The sequence below is a fragment of the Dasypus novemcinctus genome, chromosome 9 (genome assembly GCF_030445035.2).
Source record: "Dasypus novemcinctus isolate mDasNov1 chromosome 9, mDasNov1.1.hap2, whole genome shotgun sequence".
NCBI lineage: Eukaryota > Metazoa > Chordata > Mammalia > Cingulata > Dasypodidae > Dasypus > Dasypus novemcinctus.
Window position 1 is genome coordinate 87,020,265 of NC_080681.1, and position 17,142 is coordinate 87,037,406.

Genomic DNA, 17,142 nt, shown 5'->3' on the forward strand with positions numbered 1-17,142 from the left:
GGGGTCAGGAGGCCCTGGGTTTAAATCTTATACCTCCCATGTGGTAGGTGAACATTCTTATCAGTTGAGCCAAATCTGCTTCCCTGTAGCATTGTTTTTATTTTATTTTTTTATTTTTTTATTTTTTAAATATTTATTTATTATTATTTTTTTAAATTACATTAAAAAAATATATGAGGTCCCATTCAACCCCACCGCCCCCCCCCCACTCCCCCCACAGCAACACTCTCTCCCATCATCGTGATACATCCATTGCACCTGGTAAGTTCATCTCTGAGCATCACTGCACCCCATAGTCAATGGTCCACATCATAGCCCAGACTCTCTCACGTTCCATCCAGTGGGCCCTGGGGGGATCTACAGTGTCCCGTAATTGTCCGTGAAGCACTATCCAGGACAACTCCACGTCCCGAAAACGCCTCCACATCTCATCTCTTCCTCCCGTTCCCCACACCCAGCAGCCACCATGGCTACCATTCCCACACCCATTCCACATTTTCTCTGTGGACATTGGATTGGTTGTGTCCATTGCACACCTATGTCAAGTGAGGGCTTAGATTGCACTTGGGTACTGGATGCACTCTTCCCGCTTCTAGTTGTAGACACTCTAGGCTCCATGTTGTGGTGGTTGACCTTCTTCAACTCCATGTTAGCTGGGTGGAGTAAGTCCAATAAGTCAAAGTGTAGGAGCTGAAGTCTGTTGAGGCTCTGGGCCTGGGTGTCATATTATCAGTCCAGAGATTCAAATCCCCTACATATATCTTAAACCCAGCACCAACTACAATTCCAATAAAGTAGCATGCAAGTCTTGTGAAAAGAGATCCCCTCTGAGTCCATTTCCATCACGCAGAAACACCAGCTCCATAGAAGGGCCATCTGTCATGGCAGTGAACCCCTTCTGCCATGACCATAGAACCCGTGGGTCTCTTTATCCCTCAAAAGAACCAATACCTGGGGTTGTATCTACCTTATCTGTCTCTTAGACTCTGTTCAGTTGTACATAGGGGTATTCCTTCTGACAACCTCCAGACTCTTTTTTAGAGACTCACAGCCTTATAATCTCATTTCTCCTTTCCATTTCCCCCTTACATTAGGTCAAACCGCTTCCCGAAGTCATGTTATTATATGTAGACAGGTATATTCTGCTGTTCCGCATTGAATCTTTAATTCAAGGTCATTTTCTAGTTGCTTCTTCAGCTGGTATGTGGTAGTGATCCCTCGGTGCCAGGGAGGCTCATCCCCGGGTGTCGTGTCCCACGCTGGGGGGAATGCATCACATCTACACGCTGAGTTTGGCTGTGAGAGTGGCCACATTTGAGTAACATGAAGGCTGTCAGGAGGAAACCCCCAGGCACAATGCTACTCTAGGCCTTGTTCTTATTGCAGGTGCATAGGCTCAAAAGTGTAGCCATTAGTATCAAGAGCCCACTGTTGGGCCCTCCTTCCTTCCTGGTTCTTGCTGTTGCACCTGGAGGATTGCCGCTGCTCTCCCAGGGCCCACAACAGTGACCCCCCGGCCAGGAGCCCAGTACCCCCCCAGCTGTTGTTTTTAATTGTTTCCACTATGAGTATATATAGACATTACCATATACCCTGGGCATATGCCCTGTATAACTCTCTGTCAACCATATATATCCTGTCAATAACATCCCATATCAGTATTCCTCCGCTGCCATTGTTGAACCACTCTGTGATCCAAAACTTCCCGTAAAGTGAATCCCAACATAATGCCAGCTTCAGAAGAGTCTTAGATCACCAAAATTCATAATACAATATACAGTATTTCCCCAGATCCACCATAAAACCTTTCCCTTCCACAGCAATAATCTTTTAACTTATTCATATCATATTTCCTGAAACTGATGTACAGATTCCGAAACTATAGTTTTCAAACAAGGTAACATTTGTGCTTACTATGTGGTCCATACTTTAGGTTGTACAGTTTTCTAAATTTTTTAGTTATCCTATGTTTTGTCTTATGGTTTTCATTATTAGTCTGTCGTCCCCTATATGTTTTTGGTGTAATATTAGCTGTTTTATATTCATCCTCGTGTACTCTCACACAACTCCTCTTTTGCCCCCTTATTTACCTTTGTTCCATCCATTGCACGTCCATTTTCCCCTCCCCTTAGGGCCCACAACGCCTGCCAATCTAATGCCCTGGGAGCCGTCCTTTCTCACGAGAGATACAGTTCTCTCTATTCGACGGCATTAGTCTTCCCCAGGATATGGGTCCACCCCACCCAATGGTAGAACCCACCTTGGCAAAATGAGCCTTCAGCTATTCCGTCCGGAGTCCGTCCCGCATCAGACCATACCCCCTGAGCGTCCTAACCAGGTAACCCTCCTACTTATACTTTGATACGTTTTACTCAACATTTAGTTCTCAATGAACTTCTGGCACTCTCCCATGTTTGTATGTTGCCCCTCCCTCCCACCTATTTCTTGGACCATATTACCCCTCTTCCCATCCCCAGCCCCCCTCTGTAGCATTGTTTTTAATGGCAAAAATTGGAAACAGCCTAAATGTCCTTCAGTGGGGTCTGTGGATATATAAATTGCAATACACATATATTGTATGATATTATACAGCTCAAAGATAATGAGAACTATATGTATTGACCTGTGACAGACTGTGGGATAAGACTAGCAAAGTACAGAGAAATATGCATGATAAGATCCCATTTTTACTTAAAAAAAAAAGAAAACAACCCAGGGAAGTGGATGTAGCTCAAGTGATTGAGCACCTGCCTACCACATGGGAGGTCTGTGGTTTGGTTCCCAGTGCCTTCTAAAGAAGACATCCAGCTGATGCATTGGGCAGGTACAGCAAGCTGACACAACAAGATGATGCAACAAGAGACACAAGAAGAAAAACATAATGAGAGACACAACAAAGCAGGTAATTGGAGGTGGCTTAAGTGATTAGGTACCTCCTTCCTACATTGGAGGTCCTGGGTTCAGTTCCCAGTGCCTCCTAAAGAAACAAAGAAGATGAACAGACACAGCAAGTGCAAGTGATGAGGGGGTGGGAAGAGAGTAAATAAAATAAAAAAACACAAAAAACCAAAAACAAACCAAAAACCATATGTTTCACATCCTTGTTTAGGATTACATGAACATGGAAAATGAAGTACAGTTTATTCCGGGTACTCCTCAGCTGGGAATATAGCAGTGGACAAAACAAAGTCCTTGCCCTATGTGGGAGGAGACTTGATAATAAGTTAAGATGTAAATATGTTATTTTTGTAATGTAACATTAAAAAAATAAAGACAACAAAAAGAAAAAAGATGTAAATATGTGATAAGTTCGGTGGAGATAAATGCTATAGAGAAAAAAAACAGACTGCTGGTTAAGGGGGATATATTCAGAGTCAGAATTGCTATTTTATTTCTGGTAGTCAGAGAAGGCCTCATTGATAAAGTGACTTTTTTTTTTTAAGATTTTTTTATTTATCTCCCTCCCCCACCGCTGTTGTTTGTGCTTGCTGCCTGCTGTCTGTGTATCTTTGTTGTGTGCTCTGTGTCTTTTTTTAGGAGGCACCAGGAACCAAACCTGATACCTCCCATGTGGGAGAGAGGTGTCCAATTGCTTGAGCTACATCTGCTCCCTGCTTGTCGTGCTCTCATTGTGTTTCCTCATTGTGTCTCCTCATTGCATCATCTCACTGTGTTAACATGTGTCAGCTCGTGTGTTGCTCGTCTTCTTTATGAGGCACTGGGAACCAAACCCAGGACCTCCCATGTGGTAGGCGAGTACCTACTTGCTTGAGCCACATCTGCTTCCTGTGACTTTTTTTTTTAACCTTCTTATTGTGAAATCTTACTGCGACATATAATACATACTAAAAAGTATATAAAACATAAATGTAGAGTGAACAGCTATGTAATTACTACTCAGATAAAGATGTTGCCAGAAGCTAAAAGCATGCCTTTCCCCAATTATGCCCCCTCCTTCCAACAGAGATAATCATCGACTTGGCTTTATGGTAATTACTTATTATTTTTCTTTCAAGTTGCATCTCTAAATGATATATTTCAGTTTTGTCTATTTTAAAATTTGATATACATGAAACTTTAATTTTTTTAGATTTTTTCTTGTTTTTTCTAATTAGAGAAATTGTGAACTTACAAAACAACTATGCATATTGTGCAGAATTTGCATACATCACCCGTTGCCAACATCTTACATTGTTGTGGAACATTTGTTATAGTTATGAAAGAACATCCTCAGATTGTTACCACTAACTATGGTCCATTGTGTATACTTGGTATATTTTTTTCCATACACCCTCTATCTGCTTGGGATTTTATATAGCATGTGTTCTCTGTTTCTCATTCAGCATTAAGAATCATCTAGGGAAGCAGATATGGCTCAAGTGATTGGGTTCCTGTCTACCATATAGGAGGTCCAGGGTTCAATTCCTGGGGCCTTCTGGTGAAGATAAGGTGGCCCGAGGGTAGTGCTGACCTGAGTGGAGTGCTGGACTGCACAGAGTGCTGGCCCATGCAAGAGTTCTGGCCTACATGGAGTGCTGGCCTGCGCAGAGAGCTGCTGCAGCAAGATGATGCAACAAAAAGAGACACAGAGAGACAATAAGAGACACAGCAAACCAGGGAGCTGAGGTAGTGCAAGAAATTGAGCACCTCTCTCCCACTCTGAAAGGTCCCAGGATTGGTTCCCTGTGCCATCTAAAGAGAAGACAGGCACACACAGAAGAACACACAGAATAGACACAAAAAGCAGATAGTGAGTGCAAAACGAGGGTAGGGGGAGAAATAAAAAATCTTAAAAAAAAATAATCTGTTTTCATGTAGAATAGTTTCTTCTTTTTGTTATGTATTGTATTTCATTTTATGATTATATCATAGTTCATTCTTACTGTTGATAAATATTTGGGTAGTTTCTATTTTTGGCTATTATAGGAAATGTTGCTGTGAATATTTTTTGCACAAAAACCCTGTTAACACATAAATACATTTATGTAGGGAGTCAACATTCTGTTTTATTAGGTATTTGTATTTCTGCCCAAAACTGTTCCTCTCTATAATAGTAAATATGGGTGTTCCTGTTAAATCTACATCCACAATAACTAGATATTGTAAGACATCTTAATATTTGCAAATTTGGTGAACATCTACTGGTATATGTGGCTTAAATGAATTTGCATTTTCTTTGTTCCTAATGAGTTTGATCATCTCTTAATATGTTGGCCATTTGATTATCTTTCATGAAATGTCTTTTCATGTCTTTTGCCTGCTTTTCTATTGGATTGTCTGACTGGGTTTTTTTTTTTTAAAGATTTATTTATTTACTTTATTTATCACTTCCCTCCCCCAGATGGTTCTCTCGTCTGTCTGCCTGCCTTCTCCAGAAGGCACCAGGAACCAAACCCAGCACCTCCCACATGAGAGGTGAGGGCCCAGTGGCTTGAGTCACATCCACTCCCTTTGGGCTGTGGCAGCTGCTGGCTTCTGGCATCAGCTCATTGCTGTGGGAAGTGGCATCTAGCTGACTGAGGTGGAAAGTGGCATCTAGCTTGTGGTGGGAGGTGATGTCTGCTCGTCTTCTTTTAGGAGGCACTGGGACCTGAACCTGGGACCTCCTGTGTGGTAGGCAGGTGCTCAACTGGCAGAGCCACATCCACTTCCCTCTGACTGATTTTTAATTTTTTTTTTTTACTTCTTGATTTTTAGCAGTTATAGATTCTTGAAATCAGTTCTTTGTCTATTATATGTGTTACAAATATTTTCTCTTACTGAAGGTGACATTTTGAGTAGAGACCTGAAGGAAGTGAAGGAGTGCGCTGAATGAAGGGTATTCCAAGCAGAGTGAACAACAGTTAGAAGGACCCGAAGGCAGGATTGAAGTATGGTAGCAGAGTATGCTTACCTGAGGTGGGAAAGGGAGGGAGCTGAGTGGATCTCAAAAAAACTGAAGCAAAATAAAAAAAAAAGTCAATGAGTGTTACTAGTGAAAATGTAAATTTTCCTTCATATTACTGCAATTTGTAAAAATAGAATATGTAGAAGGGAAAGAACTAGTTAGTAATATGGTCAAATGAAAACTTTGAGAGATTATGGACTGTGTTAAAAGTACATCTAAAAAGGGAAGTGGATTTGGCTTAACCGATAGAGCATCCACCTACCATATAGGAGGTCCAGGGTTCAAATCCATGGCCACTTGACCCGTGTGGAGCTGGCCCACGTGCAGTGCTGATGCGCACAAAGAGTGCCCTGCCATGCAGGGGTCTCCCCTGTGTAGGGGGGTCCCATGTGCAAGGAGTGTGCCCTGCAAGGAGAGCCGCCCCATGTGAAAAAAAGCGTAGCCTGCTCAGGAGTCGCGCCGCACACAGGGAGAGCTGATGTAGCAAGGTGACACAACAAAAAGTGATACGGATTCCTGGCGCTGCTGAGAAAGAATGAAAAGCGGATACAAAAGAACACACAGCGAATGGACACAGAGAGCAGACAACCGGGGTTGGGGAAGGGGAGAGAATAAATAAAAAATAAATCTTATAAAAAGTACATTTAAAAAGAAAAGAGTAGGTACTTTATGGGAGGGAGCTAGATTAAGTGAGATTGACAATTCTTGAAACTGATGATGCTTATGTGGGAGTTAAATATACTATTCTCTCTACTTTTGTCCACATTTGAATTGTTCCATTTAGTAGAGTATTGGGGCCTGGTATAGTTTGGTTGAAAAAAGAGTAGATACTAGTGTTTTTTAAAAAAATGAATCTTCGGAAATACAAACTTGGACCAGCTTCTTCTTGGGCATTGGTAAGTAGGACTCTTATTAGTTTCTATTGCTTCTGTAACAAAGTACCACAAAAGTAGTGGCTTCGAACCCAAATTTATTATCTTACAGTTTTAAAGGTTAGAAATCCTAAAATCAAAGTGTCAGCAGGGTTGCATTCCTTCTGAAGACTCTAGGGGAGAATCTGTTTCCTTGCCTTTTCTACCAGCGGCCTGCATTCGAATGCCTTGGCTGGTGCACTTCCTCCATCTTCAAGGGAAGCTGTGTAGTATCTTCCAATCTGTCTCTGACCTCTGCTTCCATTGTCACCTTTCCTTCTCTGACTGTGACTCTCCTGTCTCCCTCTTGATAAGTACCCTTGTGATTATATTGGGCCCACATTGGATCATTTGGGATAATTTTCTCAAGATCCTTAATCACATTTGCAAGGTCCCTTTTGTCATATAAGGAAATATATCCACAGATTCCAGGAATTTGATGTCGACTTCTTTGGAAGACCATTATTCTATCACGGATTCTAAACTTAAGAATAAAATTTGCATCACCCCTGTTTCTTAGGGTTTGGTGAAGTAAGGGATTGGAAGTACAGATTAAAAAATAGAGGGCCCTTACTGGCAGAGAATGAACTTGGTGAATGTCTCTTTTTACTTTTGGGAATTCTACAACATTTGCCATAGAGGGCACCCTTAGGGCTGGCTTTACCTATGGTGTGAGGGGTGCCTGAAAGATGCTGGAAAACTCTTCAGTCATGCCTTTGCGTGACTGCTGCCATAAGAGGAAAGAGCATTGCATTTTGTCAGAGGACTTTGGTGTGAATTTGGTTTGCTTACCAACTGTGTGGCATTGAAAAATCCTCATCTAAAAATGGAAATAATAATACTTAATTCACAAAGATTTTTCTATGGATTATAAAATAAAACAACAATAATAATTATTTTATATATGTAATAACATAATAATACCTAACTTAGTATCTGGCATATAGCAGGTACTCTATTTTTTTTTTTTTTTAAGATTTATTTATTTCTCTCCCCTTTTCCCCCACCCCCCTGCCCTGATTGTCTGTTCTCTGTGTCTATTTGCTGCATCTTCTTCTTTGTCTGCTTCTGTTGTTGTCAGCGGCAGAGGAATCTGTGTTTCTTTTTGTTGCGTCATCTCATGTCAGCTCTCTGTGTGGGTGGCGCCGTTCTTAGGCAGGCTGCACTTTCTTTCACGCTGGGCAGTTCTCCTTATGGGAGGCACTCCTTGCGCGTGGGGCTCCCCTACATGGGGGACACCCCTGCGTGGCAGGGCACTCCTACGTGGCAGGGCACTCCTTGCGTGCATCAGCACTGCACATGGCCCAGCTCCACACGGGTCAGGGAGGCCCGGGGTTTGAACTGCGGACCTCCCATGTGGTAGATGGACGCCTTAACCACTGGGCCAGGCCTGCTTCCCTATAGCAGGTACTCTATATAGCTTTCTTGAAGGTCATTGTTTTTGTAATACAGTGATAGGGAAATATTTGAGAGTTTGGGGTGAGGGGCCTGTGCTGGAGATTTTATTAGGGGCAGCTACATATCCACCTAGCTCTAATATATGTTTGGCTCTGAGGTGAGGATGGATTAAAGTTTGGGGACAAGAGACACAGTGGGTTATATTTGTAGCAGGTGTGGCTGATCATTCTTTCTCTATGGCTCATTTTACCTTTCTTTATGGGAAAAAAAATTCTGTCTCCGTGTTGAACTTTTTTTCTTTTTCTGCCTTCAGTAAAATTCCATCGCTATTCATTCAGCATAATTATTCTTGGATCTTTACTTCCTCTCTGTGGTAAGCCTAAACAATGATCGTATCCTACATTAATTCAACAGGTATTTATCAAGTGCCTTGAATTGATGAGACACTCAGCTCTGGAAATACAAAGTTAGATAAGAAACTCGTGGCCTTCAAGGAGCTCGTAGTCTTAGTACAAAAGATGGGGTCAACAACTAAACTATAATCAACAAGCTTTTTATTAGAGGATTGAGAAAACTATATGGCATCAAAGAGGAGGTAGTGCTTAACTAGGCCTAAGGATGTGAGGGAAGGTTTCACAGAAAAAAACACACATGAGTCTTAAAAAAGAGTAGCTGGATAGGGAATGTGTTGAGACAGAGAGGAAGGGACATTCTAATGGGCGACAGGGAATCATATGTACAAAGGCATGAAAGAGTGTTGTGTGTTTGAAGGAGTTGCAGATACTTTGGTGTGGTTAGGGTGAACGGTGCCAATAGAAAATTGATAGGAAAAAGTCAGTTTGGGGAAGTGGACATGGCTCAACTGATAGAGCATCTGTTTACCATATGGAGGGTCCAGGGTTTGATCCCCAGGGCCTCTTGACCTGTGTGATAAGCTGGCCCAAGTGCAGTGCTGCCGCGCACAAGGAGTGCCCCGCCACGCAGGGGTGTTCCTGCATAGGGGTGCCCCACGCGCAAGGAGTGTGCCCCACAAGGAGAGCCGCCCTGCGTGAAAAAAATGCAGCCCGCCCAGGAGTGGCACTGCACACATGGAGAGCTGACGCAGCAAGATGATGCAACAAAAAAGAGATGCAGTTTCCCAGTGCCACCAGATAATGCAAGCAAGATAATGTGTTCACAGAAGAACACAAAGTGAATGGACACGGCAGACACCGGGGGTGGGGGCGGGGAAGGGGAGAGAAATAAATAAAGTGTAAATCTTTAAAAAAAAATCAGTTCGGGAGAGGAAGCAGGGACCAGAGCATGAAGGGGCATTATGCTATAATGAGGTTGAACTTGAACTTTATGCTGTAGGTAATGGGGAGTTCTTCAAATGTAGTATTTTAACTGATAAGAACATATTTGGGGAAGCAGACTTGGCTCAGTGGATAGGGCATCTGCCTACCACATGGGAGGTCCGCGGTTCAAAACCCGGGCCTCCTTGACCCGTGTGGAGCTGGCCCATATGCAGTGCTGATGCGCACAAGGAGTGCCGTGCCATGCAGGGGTGTCCCCTGCATAGGGGAGCCCCACGCACAAGGAGTGCGCCCCGTAAGGAGAGCCGCCCAGAGCGAAAGAAAGTGCAGCCTGCTCAAGAATGGTGACGCAACAAAAAGAAACACAGATTCCTGGTGCCGCTGATAAGGGTAGACGCAGTCACAGAAGAACACATAGTGAGTGGACACAGAGAGCAGACAACTGGGGGAAGGGGAGAGAAATAAATAAAAAAATAAATCTTTAGGAAAAAAAAAAGGATCATATTTGGGACTCAAAAGGTAGGAAAAGATCCAGGAGATCAGTTTCTGGAAAACCTAAGCAGGGAGAGATTTTCAAGAAGGAAGAAATGGCTAAAAAGTATAAAACTTAGAGCAAATTTGCAGAATAAAGATAGAAAACCTTCTACTGGACTTTCTATAGGGAGGACCTTAGCAATACTAATATGTTCAGTGATTAGGGCAGAAGCCAAATGACAGTACATTGAAGAGTGAATGGAGGGAGTGGTTTAAGCTCATGCCTCCCACATGGGAGGTCCCGGGTTCAGTTCCCAGTTCCTCCTGAGAAGAAAAAGCCAAAACAACAAAAACAAACAACAAGGAAAACAAACGAAAAAACCAACTCAGGGAAGCCAATGTGGCTCAGTGGTAGAGCACCCGTTTCCCACATGTGAAGTCCCAGGTTCAATGCCCGGCCTCCAGTACCTCTACAACAACAGAAGAGCAAATGGAAAATAGGAAAATAGAGACTGAAAATATAGACCACTCCCAGAAACTTGCTGTGAAGCAAAAGTGAGAGGTTGTTAGAGAAGTAGAGTTGAAAAATAATTATTTTTTAAATAGAAAAGCTGGACACATGTTACCTTTTGGTAGAGATGATACAGCGGAGATAAGACTGGATTTATTTGGGCGGGGGTGATTTGGTGGAACAGGAAGGTGATAGATTTGGAAGTGAGAAGGAATTATTAGCACAGAAAAGGGAGGAGAAATATCTTTGCCTAAGAACTGGAAGGAAGAAGATGGGTTTGAGGAATATAGGTTGAAAAATGGAGTGGGGTCTGGTTTCCTTTTTTTTTTTCGTATTGGGAAATTGTGAGAAGAAGTATATAAAAGTATTGGACTTGAGATTTGGAGTAGCCACTGATCACTGTGTGGGATGGAATGATCTCTGATCAGGGTTTATAAATGGATTACTGACAGTATAGTATGCTCAGTTAAGATTAGAGACCATGAATTTGTAGTGGCATGAATTTCCAAACTGTAGTGATTTTTTTTCCAACAAAACTCAACAGTTGTGGTATGGGAACATAGAGGAAGCAGGTGACTGGATTAATTGCCCGTGGTAGATAGATTTAGTAGGCTAGTGTGGCAAAAGAACAACAAGGAGCAAACTGGAGATACTGACAGGGTGGGTGATGCCCAGCATTGAAGGGGTAGTTAAGTAAATTATTATATATTCATATAAAAACGATTTTGAAGCTAATAACATTTATATTTATAAAGAGTTCATGAAAGTTCTTATTTTGTTAAGGTAATAGAATAATATATAGTAATGATCAGCTTATAATCTAGGAATAGTCTTAGGCATAATGATGAAAAAATTCTTTCAAAACTAAAGAATATTGGTCACCTCTATTCACACACTGACAGTCATTTGACTGGAATTATTATCTTCACTTTTTATCAGCTGAGCTAAGTCCGCTTCCCTATCTTCACTTTATAGGTGAAGAAAAAGATTTAGGAAGGGTGGCATGTTCAGGGTCATAAATCTGGTAACTTGCAGAAAGAACTATTATAGTACTTATTGAATACTTATTATGTCAGGCACTATTTTATATATATACATTGTTTAAAAATTTTTTCTTTTATTAGAGAAGTTGTAGGTTTATTGAACAATAAGGCATAAAACACAGGATACCCATATACCACCCTACCACCACCAGCTTGCATTGGTGTGGAATGTTTGTTACAATTTATGATAGCACTTTTTTGTGATTGTACTATTTTTTTTATCAGTTTTACTTTTGTTAAAATTGATGAAAGAATATTGAAATAGTACTATTAACCATTATCCACAGTTTAGATTAGATGCCTTTTTTCCCATATACCATCCTATTATTAATACCTTGTTTCAGTGCCATACGTTTGTTATAATTCATGAAAGAACATTCTTGTACTATTAACTGTAGTCCCTCATCTTCAGTAGGGTTCATTGTGTTACATAGTCTTGTGTTTTATCTTTTAATTTCCATATATGGCAACATGTATGACCTAAAGTTGTCCCTTTTAACCACATTCACTTATATAATTAAGTGCTGTTAATTACACTCACAATAATATGCTACTGCCAACACCATCTTTTTCCAAACCTTTACAATCAACCTAAATAGAAATTCTGTACAAATTAAGCATCAACTCCACATTCTCTAACCACCAGTCTTTCCCTTGGTAACCTATATTCTAGATTCTAACTCAATGAGTTTGCTTATTTTAATTAGTTCATATGAGTGAGATCGTAAAATATTTGTACTTTTGTGTTGGGCTTATTTCATTCAGCTAATGTCCTCAAGGTTCATCTATGTTTAATGCATTATGTCTTTATTCATTTTTATGACTTAATAATAATCCATTGTATGTATATACCACATACTTCCATGGATGGTCGCATGGATTGTTTCCACCTGTTGGCAATTGTGAATAATACCGCTATGAGCATCAGTGTGCAAATATCTGTTCAAGTCTCTGCTTTCAATTCTTCTGGGCAGGTACCTTGTATATATATACCCAGAAGGATTGCTGGGTCATATGGCATTCTAAACTTAACTACCTTCCATGGTAGCAGTACCATTTTACATTTCCACCCATAATGAATAAGTGTTCCTATTTTTCCAAATTCTCTTCAACATTTGTAGTTTTCAATTTTTTAAAATAGTAGCCACTCTAGTGGATGTGAAATGATATCTTATTGTGGTTTTGATTTGTATTTCCCTGATATATAAGTGATATCGAACATCTTTTCATGTGCTTTTTAGCATTTTAGTGTTATCCTCTTTGGAGAAATGTCTATTCAAGTATTTTGCCCATTTTTTAAATTGGGTTATTGGTTTTTTTATTGTTGAGTTGTGGGATTTCTTTATATATTCTGGGTATTAAACTGTTACTGGATATGTGGTTTCCAAATACTTTCTCCCATTGATTAGGATGCCTTTTCACTTTCATGACAAAGTCTTTTCTTGCACAAAATTTTTAAAATTTTGATGATGTCCCATTTATTTATGTTTTCTTTTGTGGCTTGTGCTTTGGGTGTAAAGTCTAAAAAAACCATTGTCTTATACAAGAGCCTAAAGATGCTTCCCCACATTTCCTTCTAGGAATTTTATGGTCCTGATTATTACTATTTTTTTTTAAGATTAATTTTTTAAAAATTTATTTCTCTCCCCTCCCCCCCCACTCCCCCAGGTGTCTACTCTTCTGTGTCCATTCGCTGTCTGTTCATCTGTGACTGTTTCTATCCTTATCAGCAGCACCGGGAATCTGTGTTTCTTTTTGTTGCGTCATCTTGTTTTGTCAGCTCTCCGTGTGTGCGGCGCCATTCCTGGGCAGGCTGCACTTTCTTTGGAGCTGGGCGGCTCTCCTTACAGGGAGCACTCCTTGTGCATGGGGTTCCTTTACGTGGGGGGACCCTCCTTCGAGGCAAGGCAGTCCTTGCGCGCATCAGCACTGTGCGTGGGCCAGCTCCACACGGGTCAAGGAGGCCCGGGGTTTGAACTGTGGACCTCCCATGCAGTAGGTGGATGCCCTATCCATTGGGCCAAGTCCGCTTCCCCTCCTGATTCTTATATTTAGGTCTTTGATCCATTTTGAGTAAAAAAAGGTCCTTTTTCATTCTTTTACATTTGGATATCCAGTTTTCCCAGCACCAGTTGTTGAAGAGACTATTCTTTCCCAATTGAGTGTACTTGGTAGCCTTGTCAGAACTCAATTGGTGGGAAGTGGACTTGGCCCAATGGATAGGGCGTCCGTCTACCACATGAGAGGTCCGCAATTCAAACCCCGGGCCTCCTTGACCTGTGTGGAGCTGGCCCATGCTCAGTGCTTATAAGCGCAAGAAGTGCCATGACATGCAGGGGTGCCCCCTGCATAGGGGAGCCCCATGCGCAAGGAGTGCGCCCCTAAGGAGAGCCGCCCAGTGTGAAAGAAAGTGCAGCCTGTCCAGGAATGGCGCCGCACACACAGAGAGCTGACACAACAAGATGACACAACAAAAAGAAACAGATTCCCGTGCCACTGACAACAACAGAGGCAGACAAAGAAGAACACTCAGCAAATGGACACAGAGAACAGACAACTGGGGTGGGGGAGGGGAGGAAGGGGAGAGAAATAAATAAAATAAATCTTAAAAAAAACCCAAGAAAACTCAACTGGCAAAACAAACAAACTCAATTGGCAGTGTAAGCATTTTTCTCATTATTTCAGGATTAAAAATGTCAGATTTGGGAAATGGATGTGGCTTAACTGATTGGGCTCCCGTCTATCATATGGGAGGCCCTGGGTTCACTTTCTGGGGCCTCCTTGTGAGGGCAAGCTGGCCCGTGTCCACGGAGAGCTGACAGCTTGCACCTGCGGAGAGCTGACGCCTTCCGCAGTTGGCACAGCAAGTTGGCACAGCAAGATGATGCAACAGAAGGAGACAAGCTGACACAGAGGAAAGCGCAGGGAATGGGCACAGAAGGCAGAGAGCAAGCAAGCCGCAAGGGGGAGCAGATAAATAAATAAATGAAAAAAATCTTAAAATAATGTCAGATATACTCTTGGAAAAAAAAGACTAATTACCTACTCAGTCAAGTGTTTCCAGGTTGGAGGAGTGAAGGAAAGATGAGTCTCTTGAGGCATTTGATATTTCAAGGCCAGGTTTCATTTCTTGAATTTATTTTTCATCTTTTTTTCTCAAGAAAGATGTGTTGAGCACTGTACTTTGTCTTGGGGAAAACTGAGTGAGCTAAGAGAGGTAATTTCATGCTCCCAAAATAGGACATAAGATGATTGTAGTTGACATTTTTGTCATTAGAAACTTGTGGGAAACTCATGAAGAAGCACAAAGCTTGGCAGAAGAAGAGGGCAAAAGGCTCGAGAAAAGCACATTGGAAAAGATAAAGGAGTGTAACTTAGTGGCTGAGAGCAGGAGGCAAGGCATGCTCCAAGCCATGTACTGCAAGAATGGTTTCATAGACACCAATTTGAGGCTTCTGGAAAGGATCAAAAGGAATTCTTTCACAAGTCAGCATTCACTTTCCAAGGAGAGACAAATGGAGGAGTGCATTTGTGTTTGGACTTTCTGGAGAGTACTGGAAGGAGCTCTCAGATTCACTGAAGGAGCAGAACCACCTGAAAGAATGGCATATTAACAATACTCTTATTCAGTTCATTCCTGCATATATTGAGCTGTTTCAAGTGATGAACATTCTTTATTTTTTATAATTTTTTATTTATTTCCCTTCCCATCCCCCCTGCCCACGCCCCACTCCCTGCCCCACCCCGTTGCCTGCTCTCTTTGTCCATTCACTGTGTGTTCTTCTTTGTCTGCTTGCATTTTTGTCAGCAGCACCAGGAATCTGTGTCTCTTTTTGTTGCGTCATCTTGCTGCATCAGCACTCTTTATGGGGTGCACTCCTTGCACATGAGGTTCCCCTACTCAGGGGACACCCTGCATGGCATGTCACTCCTTGCTCACATCAGCACTGTGCGTGGGCCAGCTTGGCACACGGGTCAGGAGGCCCTGGGTTTGAACCCGGGACCTCCCATGTAGTAGGCAGATGCTCTATCAGTTGAGCCAAATCCGTTTCCCTGCCATGAGCATTCTTGATCTGCTAAAAAAAACACAAATCATAAGTCTTCAGCTGAAATTGGTTGTTTGAAGAACCTGAAAGAACTCATTGTGAGTTTCAGCCATCTGAAGAGCATTCCTCCAGAACTGGAGATTGTGAAAATCTGGAGAAACTGGGTTTTTCTGAAAATCTAGAATTAATTGAGCTCCCCTTTAAACTAAGTAATTTGAAGCAAGTTACATTTGTAGATATCTCAGCAAACAAGTTTTCTAGTATCCCCATTTGTGTTCTGCAGATGTCTAATTTGCAGTGGTTGGATATCAGCAGCAATAATCTGAATGATCTGCCACAAGATATAGGCAGACTAGAAGAACTGCAGACCTTTCTCTTGTGTAAAAACAAACCTATCTGCATTATGCCTTGTTTAACCTAAAGAAGTTCACCTTGATTGTTGTGAGTCGGACTGTTTGGTGGAACTCCCAACTGCCCTTTTGGGATTCATCTACTCCATTAAAATTTGTCAGGCTTTTGGACAGTCCTATTGATACAATACCCAATGTCAAGATGGTGATGAAATGATGGAAAGTGAACAAGATCGCCAACATTTTGATAAAGAGTTTATGAGGGGAGCAAATGTGACTCAAGTGGTTAAGTGCCTGCTTTCCATGTGGGAGGGTCTGGGTTTGGTCTAGGTGCCTCCTAAAAACAAAGAAACAAAAAAGCTGACAACAAGCAAAGAAACAAAAAGACCAACTCAAAGCAGCTGTGGCTCAGTGGTTGAGTGCTGGCTTCCCACATGTGAGGTCCCAGTACCATTAAAAAAAAAAAGGATTTATAACCTATATTGAAGATCTTAAAGAAAGAGAATCTGTTCCTAGCTACAGAACGAAAGTAACTTTTAGCTTTCAACTTTAGTATCATCCAATAGAGGACTGCAAAATCTTGCTATCCTGTGGATCATGTTACATACAAGAATAATGGCTTGTGCTAAGGAAAAAGTCTAGAAATTACTGTCATAGTTGTTAGGAAAAATGATTTTCAAATTTCAAATATATAAATAATACTTTCCATAGACTGAGAATTGATAAGTGGGTTTATATATTGATATTTACAGGCTTATTTGAACATATGTGTTTCCAAATATCACACATTTCATAGTTTAGAAAATGTTTTTTTAAGGTTCTGGGAGCCAGAGATTGAACCTGGGACCTGTGTGTGGAAAGCCAGTGCTCAACCACTGAACCACATTGCTCCCCGAATTGTTTTTTTTGTTTGTTTTGCTTGTTTTTGTTTTTTTTTCCAGGAGGCATTGGACACCAAACCCAGGACCTCCCTTGTGGGAAGCAGGCACTCAACTGTTTGAGCCACATCTGCTCCTGTATTATGAAGTCGATTGCATTGTTTTTAGAAATAAAGGAATAAAGGGGATCTAAAAAGAGTATTCATATTGGACTATCAAATGAGAGTTCTATTTTGTAGTTTGGAAAGAATTTTAGTGCATTATTTCACTAAGAATACTTTTCCTTGAGTTTTTACAAACTGTTAAGTTTGTAAGTGTAGGCTCCCCTTGAAGCCCTCAGGAGAGACTT

General features: G+C 41.5%; 1 protein-coding gene and 1 pseudogene across 2 annotated transcripts in view; both read left to right on the forward strand.

Annotated features, from left to right (window-relative positions):
* Positions 1–17,142, forward strand: part of PIK3R3 (phosphoinositide-3-kinase regulatory subunit 3) — a 135,564-nt gene that overhangs the window by 16,775 nt on the left and 101,647 nt on the right. The gene's annotated exons all lie outside the window — the stretch shown is intronic.
* LOC139439578 (leucine-rich repeat-containing protein 2-like) lies at positions 3,122–16,468 on the forward strand (annotated as a pseudogene).